This window comes from Tamandua tetradactyla, chromosome X (genome assembly GCF_023851605.1).
Source record: "Tamandua tetradactyla isolate mTamTet1 chromosome X, mTamTet1.pri, whole genome shotgun sequence".
Classification (NCBI taxonomy): domain Eukaryota; kingdom Metazoa; phylum Chordata; class Mammalia; order Pilosa; family Myrmecophagidae; genus Tamandua; species Tamandua tetradactyla.
In genome coordinates this window covers 48190519-48212290 of record NC_135353.1, presented here as the reverse complement: position 1 = coordinate 48212290, position 21772 = coordinate 48190519, and the positions used below count along the sequence as shown (strand labels likewise).

The following is a 21772-nucleotide window of genomic DNA, read 5'->3' as shown; positions in this document are numbered from 1 at the left end:
CATAGCCACTAGGCTACATTGACTTTTGGAAGAGTCTCCTGTCAATGAAAATACTCACTGTTCCTGGCTTCCAAGCCTTTGCAGCATTCTTTTCCTCTTCCCTCTGCCCATTAAAGCAGGGAATATATATATAATTGTAAACTGCTCTATCCCCAGTGCCTGAAACACAGTAAATGCTAAAGAAAAGTTTCAGAAAGAAGCCTTCTGTCCATACAGTGTTCTGTGATTGCTTTTGTCATTTCACTTACCATCGCTGTGTTGTATAAGGTGGGGCTGCTTGTTTCCACTGTTTCTTGGCTTGTTTCTGGGAATTCTTGAAACAAAGCAGGATGGTGGGTCTAAGTTGTTTAATTGATGTTGTCAATGTCAGTCACAAACCACCAGGAACACACCTGCTGTTGAACAAGTTGGACTGATAACTTGTTGCAGGGATGGAGAAGATACACCATGGAGAACCATAAAGCATCTCAAGAAGATGGTATTAGAAAAGACAGATAGGGCTTAAGCTTTGACTGAATGATTTGGGGGAAGGTCAAAGGAAGTTGTGTTTGAAGGGAGGGTCAAAGGAAGATTGATTGCTGTTCAGTAAGCAGGAGAAATTTTATGATTGGGTATCTCAATTTATCTTATCTAGAGAAAAGGCAGACTAGTGTGAGGCTAAAGTTATAAATATTAAAGAAACAGCAGTTGACTCATGGAGAAACTTCTGGGGAAGAAAGCAGACTAGGGAGCTCCAGGGCTCAATCCTTCCACCAAAAACAACTATTAAACAGACTTTCTTCTCATGGCAGCTACTGGCACACATCCACCATCCTCACAGAAGGCTGCCATTGGGTCCAGGCACTAGTGACAGAAAGGGACATAAAAATCTTCTTCCAGAAATGGACATTGCCAATCACTGACCACTGTTTCTGATTAGCAAATTCATATCACTGGGTGTCCAGCTCTGAAGGCAGCTATTATTTCAACCTGCCTTGGACAAGGGTGGAGGTGGTAGAGATTTAAAGATGCAGCACTTACTCAGGACTGCAGGGGATGGTTAGTTGATCAGCTGCATTTTCTAGGAAGGCTAGGAAAGCTCAGGGTTGGAGAGTCATCAGAGAAGCTTTTGGTGTTCTTCCTGATCTCCTCCTTAAGGCACTTTGGAGCTAGTCTATGCCCCTTCATGCATGCCTGGCTCTACTTTGGCTGGGAAAAACTGACTTGGGATAGCCCTCTCTGGGGTGAACCTCCTCCAAGAATTTGCCTCCAGGCAAAAGCAGATTCAAATGAAAGAAGTATAAAAAACTATAGAGGCAGTCTGGGGCAAAGGCCTATCAGCTTCAAACACCTAGGAGAGGGATGTCTGTCTCCTGGTGTTTCAGTTTGCTAAAGCTGTCAGAATGAAATTTAACAGAAATGGGTTGGTTTTTACAATAGGGATTTATTAGCTTACAATTTACAGCTCTTTGATCATGAAAATGTTCTAATAAAAGCATCAATAGGATGAAAACTGGACACTGAAGAAAGGCCGCTGGCCTCTGTGACACCTTTGCCACATAGAAAGGCACACGGCCAGCATCTACTGACCCTTCACTCTTGGATTCCATTGCTTTCAGTTTCTGATTCTAGTAACTTTCTCTCTGAATGTCTGTGGGTCCTCTCTTTAGCATCTCTGGAGTCTCTCTCCCTTTGGGTGTTTCTCCCTCTAAGCTCTCTCTGGATGTCCCTCTCTCCCCCTCTCTTTCTATCTCCAAACTTCTCTGTCTTTTATCATCTCATAAAGGACTCCAGTAAATGATTAAGACCCCCTTGAATTGGGTGGGTCACATCTCAATTGAAGTAACCATTAGGTTACTTCAAAAGGTCCTTTCCACAATTGGTTTGCACAGAGAAGAATGGATTAAAAGAGTATGGCTTTTTCTGGAGTACATACCAGCTTCAAGCCAGCACACTGTAAGGGAAAGATAAATTTGTAGAGTCTGTTCTGTTCAACTGATATTGCCATTGTGTGACTTTGGTACTAAATTATTGAAATGTGCACTCCAGCTGAAAGGAATGGCTATCCTCTCAGAAGGAGACATAGTTTAAAGTTATCTAGATACCAGGAAACTCCTCTCAGTCCCAAGCCAGTTCCCAGAGGACCACCTGGTCCAGATCACATCAACTAATTGGAATCCAGCCACTACTGTATAAAGATATCATATAAACTGTATGCAGGCAGTTAGATAGAAGAATCTTATGAGAAAGAATCTTATAAGAAAGAGAGAGAGAGTCTCATCAGAATCTTATCCAGGAAAAGAATGCTCTGATGTGGATTTTTACTAATGAGACTCTGAATGCTGTCTCCGAGATTCCCCAGCACTCCTCTTCAGGTGTTGGCGCCATCCTATCTGGTGATATAACTGAGTGTTATTTCTAATAATTTTTAAATTACTTTCCTAATAAGTTCTGTTTTTATATCTCTGAAGTCTGCATTGTCCATGAATCTGAACCTATAAATTAAGTGGCCACAGATACCACGTTGCCTTTTGTGCAACATGCACCTGGGAAGCAGAGGAACTCTAAAACTACTAAGAAGCAGAAATCCAGGACAAGAAAGAGGCCCAGAAAGATAGAGAAAACCCTGCATACTCCATTCATCTTGGGCAGATATTCCTGATAGGAGGACTAGAGCTCAAGAAAATCTTTGTCTTATCACCAGCTGGTTAAAAACTCAAGAAACAGACATCACAGGGAATAAATGCCAGAGTTAAGATTTTAAAATATTAAAAGGTATAGTGTGCAACAAAAGAACATAAGACAAACAAAGAAGGTGGAAATGATGGCCTCCCAAAGGATAAAAATACAGAAAACACTAATGAAGAAGATGAGGATGTGGACATACTGAACAAAGCCTTTAAAAAAAGTGATCTTAAAAGTGCTGCAAGAGATGAAGGAAAAGACAGAGAAAGAACTAAAGGATATCAGAAAAATAATGAATGAACAATATTAGAGTCTAAATAAGGAGATAGAAATTTTAAAAAGAAAACAAATAGAACTACTGGAGATAAAGCCACAATATCTGAAATGAACAATTCCCAGGAGGGTTTCAGCAGCAAATTGGGGTTGGCAGAAGAAAGAATCTGTTAACTCAAAGTGAAAACAATTGAAATGAGTCAGGCTGAGGAGCAGAAAGAAAAAAGAATCACAAAAAGAGAAAATAGCCTAAGAGACCTGTGGGATATTAGAAAGAGAGAAAGGGGAAAAAGGGGTAGAAGTAATGATAGAAAACTTCCTAAACATAGCAAAAGACATGAACATGCACATCAAAGAAGCCCAGAGAATACCAACCACAATAAACATGAAGGAAAACACACCCCAACATATACTGATCATACCATCAAATGCAAAGGACAAGGAAAGTGTTCTGAAAGTTACAAGAGAAAAGCAATGTGTTACTCACAAGGGAGTTCCAATTAATTTGAGTGTGCTTTCTCAACAGAAATCATAGAGGCAAGCAGGAAGTGGGTTGAAAAAGTGCTGAAAGAAAACACTGCAAGCCAAGAAATTTATATGTGGTGAGACTCCCTTTAAAAAATGAGGGAGAGATTAAGACATTCTCAGATAAACAAAAGTTGAGGGAGTTCATCATCACTAGACCTGCCCTATATGCAATGCTAAAGGAAGAGTTTCAAGTGGAAAGAAAGAACACTAGAGAGTGGTTCAAAGCAACATAAAGAAATAAAGACCTTATAGTAACTATAAGGGTTCTTATAAATGCCAGTATTATTGCATTGTATTGCTTGGTATGTAACTCTACTTCTTACTTCCTACAGGTGCTAAAATACAAATGCATAAAAAGTAATGATAAATCCATGTTTCAGGACGTACAATTTACACAGATATAAGTGCTAACAAGTACAAAAAAATGGTGGGAGGAGAGGGATTAAGGGGTATAGGAAATATATGTGTGCATGCTTTTGAAATTAAGTTGCTATCAAACTACATATGATTGTTATATGTGTAGGATGTTAAAACTTAACCCCATGGTAACCACAAGGAAATAGGTGAAAAAATATATACAGACGGAAATGAGAAGGCACTCAATAGGGAACAACACAAACAAAACAAATAAATATGAAAGTAGGGATTAACACAAATGAGGAGGAAAAAAAATCTGTAAGATTTACAAAGGCTAAATAGCAAAATGGCAGAAGAAAGTCCCATATTATCAGTAGTAACCATAAATGTAAATGAAATAAACTCTCCAGTCAAAATCCAGAGATTTACAGAACGGTAAAAAAGCATGACCAAATTATATACTATCTGCAAGAGACTCACATTAAATTAAAGAATACAAGTAGATTGAGGGAGAAATAATGAAAAAAATATATACTATGCAAGTAGTAACTAAAAGAGAGCTTGGGTGGCTATATTAAAATCTGATAAAATAGACAAAGAAAAAAACTATGAGGGACAAAGATGGTCATTATATACTGATAAAGGGGACAATTCAACAGGAAGTTGTAACAATTATAAATATATACACACTGTTTCAGTTTGTTAATGCTGCCAAAATGCAATATGCCATTGGATTTTTAACAATGGGCATTTATTAGCTTATAAGTTACAATTCTAAGGCTGAGAAAATGTCGAAATTAAGGCAGCAACAGGAGGATGCCTTCTCTGAAGAAAGACTGCTGGCATTTGGGACACCTCTATCACATGGGAAGGCACATGGTCAGCATTTGCTGGTCCTTCTCTCCCTAGTCTTGTTGCTGTGATGGTTAGGTTCATGTGTCATGTTGGCCAGGTGATGGTGTCCAGTTGTCTGGTCAAGCAAGCACTGGCTTAACCATTACTGTGAGGACATTTCACGGACTTAAATCACCAGTCAATTGATTGCATCTATGGCTGATTACATTTATGATCAACTAAGGGGACTATCTTCTGCAATGAGAGAATCCAATCAGCTGGATTTAATCCAATCATTCGATGACTTTTAAGGGAGAGGTGATGACTTAAGCAGTCAGAAGAGAGAACTTTCATCTTTACTTCAGGCAACCAGCCTCTCCTGGAGAGTTCATCAAAATTGGAGTTGCCAGTTTGCAGCCTGCCCTACAGAATTTGGATTTGTGTATCCCCACAGTTGCATGAGATAGTTTTATAAAGTCTCATATCTACAGATATTTCTTGTTCTGTTTTCCTAGAGAACCCTGACTAATACAGTTAATTTCAGCTTCTGGCTTCAGTGAGTCTTTCATCTTCTGTGGGTCATTGCTTGCTTCTCCAGGGCTTTTTTCTCTCTATGCTCTCTTAGCTTTTACTGTCCTTTATTCTTTCATAAGGAAGGCCAATAAAAAATTAAGACCCACCTTGTATAGTTAGTCCACATCTCAACTGAAATAACTTAACCAAAATTATCATTCATAATAGGTCTGTACCCACAGTAATGGATTAAAAGAACATGGCCTGGTGAGCATCCGGGTCAAGATGGCAGCTTAACAACGTGCGCGTTTTAGTTCGTCCTCCAGAACAACTGCTAAACAGCCAGAAACAGTACAGAACAGCTCCTGGGGCCACGTCAGTGACCAGACACACAGCGTACCCCAGTCTGGACCAGCTGGACCGGCTGCGAGCACCCCCCAAAACCATGAGTTCCCAAAGCTGTGGCGGCCAGCACCCCTCCCCCACAGGCCGCTTCCCAGAGGGGAAAGGAAAGGACTTTACCAGCAACAGTGACTGGGCACAATCAAACGCCAATTGTGGAACTAATTAACAAATTCTGACTACTAAAAATAGGCCCCCAGCTTAGGTGAACCCGATCAAAGCGGAGGTTGCTCATTTTTGCCCCGGCACCAAGGGGGCAGGACTGACAGAAAAAGGGGGAAAAAAAGAAGGAAACAGGTTTTTGTGGCTGTGTATCTACAAAGGCTTGACTGCCTCTGGATACAGCAGCAGGACTTTTCAGGCTGCAACTGCCCCAGGCATAGGCAGAAGTGAGCTCTTTTGGGGGCTTATCTGGAGCATGTGCCTTCCCCAGGGGAGGGGTGAAGGCCCACCCAGGTGGAATCCCTCCATAAAGGAATTCAGACACCAGGGCTTGGTAATTGGAAGCCATTAAAACCAGCCTACAACCTCTCCTCTGTCTCTAACAAACCCCCAGCCAAAGTTAAAGGTACCGCATCATCTTATGCTGGTGGGACCTGCAGTCACACAAGCGCCACATACTGGGCAGGATAAGAAAAACAGAGTCCAGAGACTTCACAGGAAAGTCTTTCAACCTGCTGGGTCTCATGCTCAGGGAAAACCAACGCAGGTGACTCTTTCCTCCTGATAGGAGGCCAGTTTGGTCTGGGAAAATCTGGCTGGGGTCTATAATATCTAAGCAGACCCTCCTAACTGTGTGTGGGGGAAAGGTACCACATAAGCAGGGCAAGAAACAAGAAAACAAGAACTGAAAAATTCTCCTCTGTTAAACAAAACTTAAGCTAAAGGTTCAGATAAAGCTGAACAGAATGTCAAAGAACAGATAGACAACAAATTCATCCAGCAAGAAAACCCTAGATAAAAGAAGTGAAAGCAATCTCCAGAACAAACTAATTAAGGTAATTAAATGCCTAGACGCCAGCAAAAAATAACAAATCACACTAAGGAAATTGAAGATATGGCCCAGTCAAAGGAACAAACCAACAATTCAAATGACATACAGGAGCTGAAACAACTAATTCAGAATATACGAACAGACATGGAAAACCTCATCAAAAACCAAATCAATGAATTGAGGGAGGATATAAAAAAGGCAAGGAAGGAACAAAAAGAAGAAACTGAAAGTCTGAAAAAACAAATCACAGAACTTATGGGAATGAAAGACACAGTAGAAGAGATGAAAAAAACAATGGAAACCTACAATGGTAGATTTCGAGAGGCAGAACATAGGATTAATGAACCGGAGGACAGAACATCTGAAATCCAACAAGAAACAGAAACTATAGGGGAAAAAATGGAAAAAAATGAGCAGGTACTCAGGGAGTGAAAGACAATATGAAGCGCATGAATATACGTGTTGTGGGTGTCCCAGAAGCAGAAGAGAATGGAAAAGGAGGAGAAAAACTAATGGAGGAAATTATCACTGAAAATTTCCCAACTCTTATGAAAGACTTAAAATTACAGATCCAAGAAGTGCAGCATACCCCAAAGAGAACAGATCCAAATAGACATACTCCAAGACATTTAATAATCAGAATGTCCAAGGTCAAAGAGAAAGAGAGGATCTTGAAAGCAGCAAGAGAAAAGCAATCCATCACATACAAGGGAAGCCCAATAAGACTATGCGCAGATCTCTCAGCAGAAACCATGGAGGCGAGAAGACAGTAGGATAATATATATAAATTATTAAAAGAGAAAAACTGCCAACCAAGAATTCTATATCCAGCAAAATTGTCCTTCAAAAATGAGGGAGAAATTAAAACATTTTCAGACAAAAAATCACTGAGAGAATTTGTGACCAAGAGACCAGCTCTCTCGAGATACTAAGAAATACTAAAGGGAACACTAGCGACAGATACGAAGACAGAAGAGAGAGGTGTGGAGAAGAGTGTAGAAAGGAAGACTATGAGTAAAGGTAAAAGGAAGGAAAATTAGATATGACATCTAAAATCCAGAAGGCAAAATAGTAGAAGAAAGTACTACCCATACAGTAATAACACTGAATGTTAATGGATTAAACTCTCCAATCAAAAGACATAGTCTGGCAGAATGGTTTAAAAAACAGGACCCATGTATATGGTGTCTCTACTCAAAGGTCACAAGGCCAAGGACACAAATGGACATTTACATGTTTATAGCAGCATTATTAACAATTACCAAGTGATGGAAACAGCCAAAATGTCCATCAACAGACAGTTGACTAAACAAACTGTGACATTTACATAAGATAGAATATTATGCAGCTGTAAGACAGAATAAAGTTATGAACTATGTAACAACATGAATGGACCGTAAGGACATTATGCTGAGTGTGATTAGCCAGAAACAAAAGGACAAATACTGTATGTTCTCACTGACATGAACTGACGTTAGTGAATAAACTTAGAATATTTCCTTGGTAACAGAGACCATCAGAAGATAGAAATAGGGTGAGATATTGGGTGATTGGAGCTGAAGGGATACAGATTGTGCAACAGGACTGAATATAAAATCTCACATATGGACAGTACAATACTACCTAACAGTAATGTAATTATGTTAAAACACTGAATGAACCTGCATGTGAGAATGATAGAGGGAGGAGGACTGGGGACATAAATGAAATCAGAAAGAAAGATAGATGGTAAGATCGAGATGGTATAATCTAGGAATGCCTAGAGTGTATAATAATAGTGAAATGTACAATGTACAAATTTAAGAAATGTTTTTGCCTGAGGAAGAACAAAGGAATGTCATTATTGCAGGGTGTTGAAAATAGATGATAATTAATACTTTAAAATATCACCTTATGTGTGAGACTAAAGCAAAAAATGTTTATTTGTTACAAAATTTATATTTGACTAGAGCATTTCCTAATATAACTCATGTAGATAGTTTGATTGAATGTCATAAGTACTTGGAATCTCAGGTAGCACATGAGATTTTGTTGGTTTGTCCAGAGTGATGTCCCGATGAATCCCAGAGTGATTTGATCAGTGACTGGAAAAGTATTTGCAAGCCCCCTTTGGGGAATGGTGAGAGTGGGGAGAAATTCAACTTCCCCAAGTTGAATTCTTGATATTCTCACAGCAGTGTGGACAACCAAAGCTATAGGCTGAGCCCCCAGGCTTGGGGTTTGTTCACATGAAACTTAACCCCACAAAGGATAGGTCAAGTCTACTTAAAATTTAGGCCTAAGAGTCACCCCCAGGAGAGCCTCTTTTGTTGCTCAGATGTGGCCTCTCTCTCCAGCCAACACAACGAGCAGTCTCACCACCCTCCCCCTCTCTGTGTGGGACATGACTCCCAGGGGTGTGGACGTTCCTGGCAACGTGGGACGGGGATCCTGGAATGAGCTGAGACTCAGCGTCAAGGGACTGAGAAAAACCCTAGAATGAGCTGAGAATTAACATCAGGGGATTGAGAGAACCTTCTCGACCAAAGGGGGAAGAGTGAAATGAGACTAAGTGTCAATGGCTGAGAGATTCCAAACAGAGTCAAGAGGTTATCCTGGAGGTTATTCTTATGCATTAAGTAGATATCACCTTGTTGTTCAAGATGTAGTGGAGAGGCTGGAGGGAACTGCCTGAAAATGTAGAGCTGTGTTCCAGTAGCCATGTTTCTTGATGATGATTGAACAATGATATAGCTTTCACAATGAGACTCTGCAAATGTGAAAACCTTGTGTCTGATGCTCCTTTTAGCACTATATCAGCAGAAGAGTAGAACATATGGAATAAAAATAAATAATAGGGGGAACAAATGCTAAAATAAATTTAGTTTGAAATGCTAGTGGTAAATGAAAGCGAGGGGTAAGGGGTTGTATGTATAATCTTTTTTTTCTCTGTTATCATTTTATTTCTTTTTCTGTTGTCTTTTTATTTCTTTTTCTAAATTGATGCAAATGTTCTAAGAAATGATGAATATGCAACTATGTGATGATATTAAGAATTACCGATTGTATATGTAGAATGGAATGATCTCAATGTTTTGTTTGTTAATTTTTTTAATTAATAAAAAAAGTTAAAAAAAAAAAAAGAACATGGCCTTTTCTGGGGTACATAACAGCTTCAAACCAGCCCAACCACCTAACAGCAAAGTTCCAAAATATGAAGCAAATCCTAAATGATTTGAAGGGAGAAATTGATGTCCCTATATTAATAGTAGGAGATCTTAACACACTATTTTCAATAATGGATAGAACATCTAGTCAGAAGATCAAAAAGGAAGGATAGGACTTGAATGATACACTAAACTAACTAGACTTAACAGATATATATACAGAACACTGCACCCAACAAAAACAGCCTCAACTTTCTTCTTGAGTGCACATGGATCACACTCCAGAATAGACCATATGTTGAGTCCCCAAACCATTCTCAATTAATTAAAAAATACTGAAAGAATACAATGTGTATTCTCTGACAACAATGGAAAAAAACTACGAATCAATAGCAGAGGGAAAGATGGAAAATTCACCAGTATGTGTAAATTAAATAACATACTCTTAATGGGTTTAAATGATTAGGAAATATCTTGTGACAAATGAAAATTAAAATAGAACATACCAAAAACTTATAGGATGCAATGAAGGCAGTGCTTAGTGAAAAATTTATGTCTCTAATTGTTTACATTTAAAAAGGAGAAAGACTTCAAATTAGCAACCTAACTTCAAAATTGAAAGAAGTAGAAAAAGAAGAGCAAACCAAACTCAAAGTGAGAAGAAAGAAGGAAATAACAAAGATTACAGTGGAGATAGATGAAATATGAACACATACACAAAAAAACAATAGAGAGAATCAACAAAATCAAAAGTTGGTTATTTGAAAAGATCAATAAAACTGACATACTTTTAGGTAGACTGACAAAGAAAAAATAGAGAGGATATAAATAACTAAAATCAGAAATGAAAAATGGGACATTATTACCAACCCCACTGAAATAAAGAGGACTATCAGAGGATGCTATTAACAACTGTATGCCAATAAATTAAACAAGCTAGATGAAATGGACAAATTCTTAGAAACAAATAAACTACCTACATTGACTCAAGAAGAAACAGAAAATCTCAACAAATCAATTACTACTAAAGATAAAATCACTGAAAAAAAAAAACCTCCCAACAACAAAAAGAATCCTAGGACTTCACAGGGGAAATCTACCAAACAACTGAAGAAGACTTAACTCAAATTCTTCTCAAATTCTTCCCCAAAATTGATGATGTGGGAACACTCCCTAATTTGTTCTACAAGGCCAACCTTATGCTCATACCAAATCCAGATAAGAGTCCACAAGAAAAGAAAACTACAGACCAATATCTCATGAATATAGATACAAAAGTCCTCAACAAAATACTGGAAATCTGAATCCAACACCACATTAAAAGAATTATATACCACAATCAAGTAGGATTTATCCCTGGAATGCAAGGTTAGTTCAACACAGGAAAATCAATTAATGTAATACACAACATTAACAGAATGAAGGGGGAAAAAACCCCACATGACCATCTCAGTTGATGAAGAAAAGGCATTTGACAAAATATTATGCCCTTTCTTGATAAAAATACTAAGAATATAAGGAAATATCTTCAACATGATAAAGGACATATATGAAAAGCCCACAGCTAATATCCTACTTGATGGTGAAATACTAAAGGCTTTACCTTCCACTGTTTCCACTGTTATTCAACATTGTACTAGAAGTTCTTGCCAGAGTAATAAGGTAAAAAATAAATAAAAAGATCCAAATCGGAAAGGAGGAAGTAAAACTTTCCTTATTTCCAAATGATATGATCCTACAAATAGAAAATCCTGAAAAATCCACAAAAAAACCCCACACCTAATAAATGAATTCAAAATTGGTGTGGTACATCAGCACCAAAAATCAGTAGTGTTTCTGTACACAAGCAATGAAGTCAGAAGAAAAAATCAAGAAAAAATATTCCATTCACAATAGCAATGAAATGAATCAAATATCTAGGAATAAATCTATCTAAGAATGTAAAGGACTTGTTCACAGAAAACTACAAAACATTGCTAAAATAAAATAAAGAAGATCTAAATAAATGGAAGGATATTCTTTGTTCATGGATTGGCAGACTAAATATCATTAAGATGTCAATACTACCCAAAGCAATTTATACATTCAATGAAATCTGAATAAAAATTCCAGCAACCTACTTTGTTGGAAATGTAAGGGACACTGAATTGTTAAAGCCATCTTGAAAAAGGAGGGTGAAGTTGGAGAACTCACAGTTTCCGATCTTAAAATTTATTACAGAGCCACAATGATCAAAACAGCAAAGTACTGATTGGCACAAGGACAGACATATAGAACAACGGAATTTAATTGAAAGCTCAGGAACCAACCATCACATTTATGGCCAACTGATTTTTGATAGGGTCAAAGACACTCAATTGGGAAAGAACAATCTCTTCAACAAATGGTGCTGGGAAAACTGGATCTCCATCTGAAGAAAGGAAGTAGGACCCCTACCTCACAACATGTACAAAAATGTACTAAAATGGATCAAAGACCTTAATATAAGAGAACTATCAAACTCCTGGGAGAAAGCATAGGGAAGCATCTTCAGAACCTTGTGTTAGGCAATGATTTCTTAGACTTTACACCCAAAGCACAAGCAAAAAAAGATAAAGTAGATAAACTGAACTTCATCAAAATTAGAGGACTTTTAATGAAAGTAAAAGGATAACCTACACAATGGGTGAAATAATTGTAAACCACATATCCAATAAAGGTTTAATATCCAGAATATATAAAGAAATCCTTCATCTTGACAACAAAAGGACAAATAACCCAATTTAAAATTGGGCAAAATACATGAATAGACATCTCTCCAAACGAGATATACAAAGAGCCAGAAAGCACACAAAAAGTTGCTTGACATGATTAGTCATCTAGGAAATGTAAATCAAAACTTCAATGAGATACCATTTCACACTCATTAGAATGGCCACTTTTAAAAAATAGAAAGTAAATGTTGGAGAGGATTTGAAGTAATAGGAACACTCATTCATTTCTTTTGGGAATATACAATGTCATAGCTGCTGTGGAACACAGTGTGGCAATTCCTCAGAAAGGTAAGCATAAAACTATGCTATATCCTGGCAATGCCACCTATAGGTATATACCTCAGTGAAAGCAGGGATTCAAAAAAGATATTTTCACATTGATGTCCATAACAGCATTATTTACAATTGCCAAAAGATGGAAGCAACTCAAGTGTTCATCAATTAATGAATGGATAAATAAAATGTGGCATATACATACGATGAAATTTTATTCAGCTGTAAAAAGCAATGAAGTCTTGATAACACATGACAACATGGATGAACCGTGAAGATGTCCTGTTGGGTGAAATAAGCCAGACACAAAAGGACAAATATTGTATGATATCATTGATTTGAAACAATTGGAATAAGCTAACTCATAGAGTCAGAATCTAGGATATAGGTTACCAGGGGGGAATAGGGAATGGGAAGTTAAGGCTTACAATGTACAGTGTTCCTATTTTAAAATATGGAAATGTTTTCATAATGGAAGGTGGTGATGGTAGCACAACATTGTCAATGCAACTAACAGCATTGAAATATATATATCTGAATACAATTAAAAGGAAATATTAGATTGTATATATGGTGTTCTCATTTGCAAACTGCCAGAATGAGATATACCAGGAACAGAATGGCTTTTAAAAGAGAGAACTTATTACTTTGCAAGTTTACAGTTCAAAGGCCATGAAAATGTCCAAATTAAGGCATCAACAAGAGGTCACCTTCACTCAAGAAAGGCTGATGAAATTTGTGGTTTCTCTCTCAGCTGGAAGGGCACATGGCAAACTCTGCTAGCCTTCTCTCCTGGCTTCTTGTTTCATGAAGCTCCCCCTAGGGGTGTTTTCCTTCTTCATCTCTAAAGGTCTCTGGCTGCATGGGTTCTGTTGGTTTTGGTGGCTCTAAAGATTTTTTTCAAAACGGTTCCCTCTTAAAAGGCTCCAGTAAGCAACCCCATCTTGAATGTGGGTGGAGACACATCTCCATGGAAACCACGTAATCAAAAGTTACCACCCACAATTGGGTGGGTCACATCTCCCTGGAAACAATCAAAAAGCTCCCACCCAGCAATACTGAATGAGGATGAAAGGACTTGGCTTTTCTGGGGTCCACCACAGATTCAAACCAGCACATATGGTAACCGAATAAATACTTTTTAGAAATCTATGGAAGAACAGTACACAAACAGTGAACCCTATACTACACCACGGACATTTGCTAATAGTATAATTATAAAATTGTACTCTCATCAATTGTAACAAATGCTCCACACCAATACAAGCTGTTGATGATGGGATAGTGTATGGGAATCCTGCTTTAGATGCATGATTGTCCTATAAACTCCCCAACTTCTCTAATAAAGGAAAAAAAACAAACAAAAAAACAAGTAGCAGTCACTCGTATTAGCCAGAAGAGGGGGATGCTTAGCCATTTCTGTGGTTTGAACAAAGTTCACATTTTGTCTGGGTTCAGACATTATGGAGATGTCTTGTTCTTGTCTGGAACATCATAATCACAGAGCTGCCTTGTTCAATATTGATGTTCTGTGACATTGTTTATCTTTAACAGAACATTAAGACCTAGTTCGGCGTTGCTATGACAGCCAGACCAGCTTACAGCAAGACCAAGGCCTAGCTGATAGTACTGCCTCAGCTCCTGGGTGTCAGGAGATACTTTTCTCTTTCTCAGATTGCTATTTTACCAGAAGGGCCTGTGCAGGGGGCTTCCTTAAGCACATTTCAAATGGGATCCGGACCAACCCCACCTCACCCTGTTACCAAAGGCTGGGGATTTTTTCGTTTTATTTATTTTTTTGCATGGGCAGGCACCAGGAATCAAACACAGGTTTCCAGCATGGCAGGTGAGAACCCTGCCTGTTGAGCCACCATACCTGCCTGGCCATGGATTCTTTTGCCTTATGCTCTCAATAACCAATTCTTGAGACCCCAGGGTTTCAAGAGAGAAACTAGATGTATAGTAGGAGAGCAGATGGCCTAGTGGCCCAAAATCTGTCTCCTGAACTTCAGTAATTCTGATAGGCTTATTAGAGAAAAGATGGACAGGGTTTAGGATAATAAGTAAGTGGCCTCAGATGATGTAATTACAGGTGATCTGATTATTGAGCATGAGCAGATTGATTACATGCTTAAGTCACAGAATGTATGAAAAAAATGGTGGAATGAGGTATAGGTGACTTGCAGGTTAAAATCTAAGCCGCTGTACATGCCTGGTGCATCCACTTTGGTTAGATCCAGTCTCGGTCATCAAAGTAACTTTGGACTTGGGGTGGGTTAGTTCTGGGCAGACCCAAGACCCTTCATTAATAAATATTAGGGGCTGTCTTAATGATTACAAGACTCTAAAGTTGAAAACCTGGATAACTGGGTACAAATGAAGGTTAGTCACAAACTTTTTACAATCACAGAGACAGAAGATAAAGGCTATGCAATCATTATCAGAGATCAAGGCAGCTGGATTACAATTTAGAGATTTCAAGGCTTTCCTCCTGTTTACCAGAAAGCAAAAAGGAATATCTATATATGATTCAGTAATCAAAATCATCTCTTAAATCCTGATTTCTCGGTTATACCCCCACCCCTATCTTCCCATAGGCATTTCTGCCTCTAAGTTCTCTTTTTCTTGCCTTCATTTACCCAACCCCTTGCCTGTTTCTGGGCAAGTCCTGCCTCTTCCATGAAGCCATCTCTCACCACTCCACCCCAAAGGACTTTCTCACAGCTCTGAATCCATGCCCTTATGGTTTGTCCTGCTTCTTCGACACTTTCAGGTTATACCAAGATTGATTCACTACCATATCCTAGGGCCTAACACTGTTTAGGATCTAGTGTTAAGAGGTGGTATGTACTATTATTTACCTTTTAATATATGAACATTATCTCCCCAACTATGTGACGGCAGGAATTAAGCGCTAATGTATACATTAGTCATGGTGCCAGTTTCTGTTCTAAGTTTTTACATATATTAACTCATTTAATAAAACAAGCCTATGAAGTAAATACTATTATTATCTCCATTTTTGATTAAAAAAAAAACTGGAGCAGAGTGAGGCTAAATAACTACATATGATTACACAGCTACTAATGGCAGAGCTAGGATTTAAATCCAGACGGTTTAGCCTGAGTCTGATATACACCTCTTTATATTCACAGCAGTCTGGAATTTAAATAAATTCTCTGGAGAAAGCTTCCCTGTCCTTTTTTCTCTGAAGCTGAAGCGTCTTTCAAAGAGTAGGAGAAATCATAGAATCAGCCTGGTAGAGTTAGATTCAAAGGTAAGAAAATGTGATGGGTAAAATCCTAAGCTTTACTAGCCAGATAAATAACTGCATATTGCTCACAGAACAAAAGCATTTCTCTTTGCAAAACCCTTCCCTGCTATATTCCTTCAAAGAGACTGTACCCTGAGTGCATTTCAAATAGGCTCTGGGCTGTTACATTTCCCTTTCTGCCCTTCATCCATCTCTCCCCACCCCCATCCAGCTGCCAGTCACTGTAGACGCCTGAGTGGGAACCTCTGCAGGTTCTTAGAACAGCCCAATATTAGTGTGCCCTTTTAACTGCCAGAATGTTCTGCAGGTCAGTGGCTTGGTGAGGCCATTTGCTGCCAAGAAGTGCCAAGTGGTCTTATGAAGCTAAATCAACCCAGAGTATGGAGCTGCGGCCTCACAGCTGAGGAGCTTGTCTTTGTTACCAGCATAAGGCTTCCTGAACTAGTCCAGCCAAACAGCCCAGGGGGCTGCCTTTAAATTTCCTTTGGTTACAATAGCTCATTCAATGACTCCATTGAATAAACAGACAGGAGAGAGAATCTCATCTGTTAACAACTTGGAAAACAGAGGAAGAGGAAAATCTCATTTCATTGAACTGGAGTCTGTTCAGATAATACCTTGCCAGGTTTTTTCCCAGCCCTGTACCATCATGGTTAATGGACCTGCACCTTTGTCTTGGAGGGATCCCTGCAGCTCTGTGCAATGACAGCCCTGAGGAAGGATTCCAGCTGCTGGTTTCAAGGCACTGCAGGCTGACAAAGCCCTTGAAGAATCCTCTTCCTGTTACCTCTTCTGCCCCATTTCCCTTACAGTCCACTCAGAGGCTGGTTGATGAAGGATAGCAAAAGACAGAAGTAGGAGGGGAGGTGGTGTGTGGATCTTCTCTCCAAATACTACTCAAGCATAATTCATTTTATACAATACATATTCTTGAAAATAGGCATTAATAAAACTGTACTTGCTTTAACAGAGTTTGTATAATTGCTCTGTGGATCAGAGTAGCATTGTTGGGAGGCTCTATGAAGATACTACCTGACAAATTATATTAATGCAATTTGACATGTAGCGTCTCTGCTGATCCTCCCCAAAATAGTCTCCTTTTCCTCATTTTATAGACAAAGTAACTGAGACACAGAAAGTTTTCCAGATAAAGAAAAGGAATACAGAATAAAGAGATAAAAGAGAAGAGAAAGAAAATAAAGTATGGGAGGTAAAAGGATGCTGGTAGAGCTTTGGTGGGGTGGAGGTGGGGCAGCAGGTTGGGAGAGGTGGAGGGACCTTTGGGTAGATTTCCTCTTATTGTGAACTTAGAAGGACAAGGAAAAGAAACCAGGACTAGAACTTTCCTGGAGGTACTGCCGGGACTACCTAGAATGAGAAGATCTGAAATCAGAGTTGCAATAACAAATATCCTATTGCAATTTTTGTCTTAGCCCCCAGCAAAGGTGGATCTCTATGCTACAACAAAGTCACACTGCTCCACCTAGTGGGGGTCTGTAGATAGTGCACTGAGAGTGTCTGCCAGACGTACCCACACCTACTGAATTAGAACCATCAGGTGCTGGAGAAGGGTGACTATGTTATTTAAAACACAACAAAAAGACCACGGAATTTGATTAGCATTTGAGAACTTCTGTCAAAACTTGCACTTGCCCTCTCACATGAGACTTTTTCTGATGTCAAAGAGGATGGCAACGGGGTACCTGGGCAAGGAGCTAACCTAGATTCTCTTTGCTCTTTTTGCATTCTCTCCTCAGGGGTTTCATTCCTTTTCATCAACTTCTCCTTTTCAGTGGGTGATTCTGTATTAGGTGTTGGGAAGACAGCAGTGTATAAGACAAACATGGTCTCTGTTCTCATGGAGTTTACAGTGAGGGAGATAAACAGTTGCAGGTGAGAAGTGCTATGAGGCAAACAATCATGGTGCTGAGACAGAAAATGACTGAGGTCAAGGAATGATCCTTTGAGGAAGTGACATTAAAGCTGAGACTTGAAAAACAAGAAGCCCCATGGGAAGAGTTGAAGCCGGGTGTTTTAGTTTGCTAAAACTAAATGAGCTGCAATGCGATATACCAGAAATGGAAGTTTTTAAAAAGGGAATTTATTTAGTTGCAAATTTACAGTTCTAAATTAAGGCACAACAAGAAGTTACCTTTACTTAAGAAAAGCTGATGCCATTTGGAACACCTCTGTCAGCTGGGAAGGCACATGGCTGGCATCTGCTGGGGTTTTTGGCTTCTGGACACCCCTGTGGACATCTGCTAGCTTTCTCTCCAGGCCTCTCATTTCACAAGGCTTATCAAGGGGCATTTTCTGTCTTCATCTCCAAATATCTGGGTCTCCTGTTGTCTCTGAAGCTTTTTCCAAAATGATTCCCTCTTAAAGGACACCAGTAAGCAACTGCACCTTGAATGGGTGGAGACACATCTCCATGAAACCAACTAATCAAAAGGTCCCACCCACAATTGGGTGAGTCACATCTCCATGGAAACAATCTTTAATGAAAAAGATCCCACCCAGCAATATTAAAAGAGGATTAAAAAGTATGTCTTTTCTGGGGTACAGAACAGTTTCAAACCAGCATGCACGGTCTCTGCCAGCCCATGGGCTTTCTTCTTTTCAAAAGAGAAAAATACCTTCTCCCCAGACACACACATTCCTGAATTGTATTAAGTGTGCATTGGCACTTTGGGGTCAAGATAGAGAAGTTACTTCTCCAGATGATTGTGCCCTGTACCAGGACACACAGCTTGGCAAGCAGATTGAGAGCTAGATTTTATCCAACCCTACACCTCAGCTGAATACCCTTTGGTAGAGAACAAATGGCATTATCTTAAAAGGGAATGTTCTGGCAGATGAAACTGCATGTGCTGGAAAGAGCACATATTCTAGATACTGTGGCAGGCAGAGACCAGATCATGCAAGATCTCATACAGGAAAAGAACCACAATTCGCTATTGCATGGTGAAGTTACATATGATGATGGTAACAGTTAGGATGGCAGCAGTTGAAAAGCTAAGAAATGAACAGGCTTGAGAGAAATTTAGGGGGTAAAATTGTCATATGAGATTTATTTGAGGAGGAATTAAAGAAGGCTACCAGGTTTCTGATTAGAGCAACTGGATGGGTGCTATTTCCTAGGATGGAGAAGGCAAGAGGAAGAATAAGTTTGGAGGAGGAGCAAATCTGAAATTACATTTTGGCCATTTCAAGCTAGAGATATCTATGAGCTATTCAGGTAGAGATGTCGAGAAGAGTTTATTATGGTAACGTAGCCCATAGGAGAGGTTTGGGACAGCAGTATCCATTCAGTAATTATCATCATTGGGTTATATTTAAGGCCATAGAAAAGGATCAGATCACTGAGGGGAAGAGAGTGCAGAGAGGTGAGATCCTAGAACAGAGCTCAGAGACACTAATTTGGGGGAATCAGGGAGACAGCAGTCAAAGCGAGAGGAAGAAAGCCAGAAGATTTGGGTGCCACAAAAGTCCAGAAAGGAGACAGTTTCAAGAAGAATAATGTGGACCTTATACTGCTGAAAAATCAAGGAATATGAGACTAGAAAATTGAGCCATGGCTTTGAGCACATGGTGGTCACTGAGAATTATAAGAAGAACAGGGGGAGCAAACTCGAAAGATAAGATGTGGCAGTCAGACTATGGGATGCTTAAAAGTGAGGTTGCCAGGCAGTCTCAAGTGTGCTTCTGATCACAAATTTGTAGTAAACCCAGTCAGCCAATGTTCAACATTTTTAGCTGCTTCAGTTACAGTCAAGGAAAAGGAATACAGTTTGCTTCAACTAGGATTGGGATTTTGTCCAGTGGGTATGATAGATAAGAGTAGAAAGAGAGTGGGGTGACTTACAAGGGAGTGTGTTTTTGTTTTCTATTGATGCTGTACAAATTATCGCAAACTCAGTGGCTTAAAACAATACAAATTTATATTCGTGCAGGTCTGGAGGGTCAGAGGTACAAAATTGGTCTCACCAGGCAAAGTTCGAGGTCTGGCAAAGCTGCATTCCTTTCTGGTGGCTCTAGATAATTTCCTTGTCTCTTCCACTTTCTACAGGCAGTCTGCATTCCTTGACTTATAGCCTCCATCCTCCACCTTCAAAGTCAGCAACACTGGGCTGAGTCTTTCTCATGCTGCTGTCTCTCTGTTTTTCTCTTTTGATTCCTTCTTCCACTTTCAAAGATCTTTGTGATTGGAAGGATGGAAGGAAGGAAGGAAGGAAGGAAGGATGGATGGATGGATGGATGGATGGATGGATGGATGGATGGATGGATGGATGGATGGATGGATGGATGGGAGGGAGGGAGGGAGGGAGGGAGGGAGGGAGGGAGGGAGGGAGGGAGGAAGGAAGGAAGGAAGGAAGGAAGGAAGGAAGGAAAGAAGGAAGAAAAGAAAGAAGGAAAGAAGGGAATTTGAAGGCTCTCTTTTAAATGTTTAAGCCCCAGGCAGGTAAAAAAGAAACACCATTGATGGTAAAAGCCCTGTGATAGGCACTGTGGATGTTACAAACTTGAGGAAGGCCTGGGATGTTTCCCCTAAGGGGCCTATGCTTTCATAGAGGAGCTAAACCATGTGCATACATATCACTGCAATTGAGGACAGCTTGAGAGAAGGGGTGGCAGATACAGAAAGAAAGGCTTCCCAGAGGCTGTCAGTTTGAGCCAGGCTGTAAAGAGCTTTGTATTGGTATTCCAGGGGTGTTCCCTGACATCCCAACATTAAATGGTAACCTCTTCAGGTTGTGGCCTTGGGTCTCTCCCCCTGTCTCACTCTAGCCCTGGTGACAAGACTGCAAAAGGGAAAGAACATGGCCACTTCTGTTGACTGAGAGAGGAGTGGGGTGGGGAATGAGCGCACCTTTTCTGAAGGAAATCTAAATCCCTCGGTTGTGCCAACTTCCTGACTTGGAGGAGACCAAAAGTCATGGGTGGGATGGCTGGTGATGGAGGACACGTATCGCCTGTCCACCAAAGATAGTGTGCCAGTTTGAAGCTGTTGTGTACCCCAGAAAAGCCATGTCCTTTAAATCTCATTCAATATTGCTGGGCAGAATCTTTTTTATTGTTTCCATGGAGATGGGACACACCCAACTGTAGGTGGTAACTTTTCATTAGATGGTTTCCATGGAGATGAGTCTCCACCCATTCAAGATGGGGTTGTTTATTGGAATCCTTTAAGAGGGAACCATTTGGGAAAAAGCTTTAGTGCTGACAGAGCCCACACAGCCAGAGACCTTTGGAGATGCAGAAGGAAATTTCCCCCCGGGTAATCCTTATGAGTGAGAAGCCAGGAGAGAAAGCTAGCAGAAATCACCATGTGCCTTCCTGGCTGACAGAGGCATTCCAGACATATCAGCTTTTCTTGAATCAAGGTATCTTTATCTGGATGCCTTACTCAGGACATTTTAATGATTCTAGAACTATAAATTTGCAACTTAATAAATTACTTTTTAAAAGCTGTTCCATTTCTTCCATTCCAGCAGCTTTAACAAACTAAAGCAGATAATAAGTGTGACCTCTTGGGTGGGTTTGCACTTTCCCACCCCATCTCAAATCCAGAGATGACTGAGGCATGTACACTGTCCCATGTATTCTGGCTCACACACTTTGCTGTGAGGAGAGTGTAACTGTGAAACTGGAAGGAGATCCTTCCTTGGTATTGCTTCAGGTATTTCCAGGGGGCAGACACTCAGCAGTTTACTTTCTCCTTTGTTTGCTGGTGCCAACCTGTTCTCCCTCCCAGGGACCT

At 39.8% G+C, this 21772-nt stretch overlaps 1 long non-coding RNA gene across 1 annotated transcript in view; it reads right to left on the bottom strand.

The window, feature by feature from the left end:
- Positions 1–338: 338 nt before the first annotated feature.
- The window catches only part of LOC143670420 (uncharacterized), a 38751-nt gene continuing 17317 nt past the window's right edge, over positions 339–21772 (bottom strand). Inside the window, exon 3 of the long non-coding RNA XR_013169355.1 lies at positions 339–395. This is a non-coding gene — a long non-coding RNA (uncharacterized LOC143670420). The remainder of the gene's footprint in view (positions 396–21772) is intronic.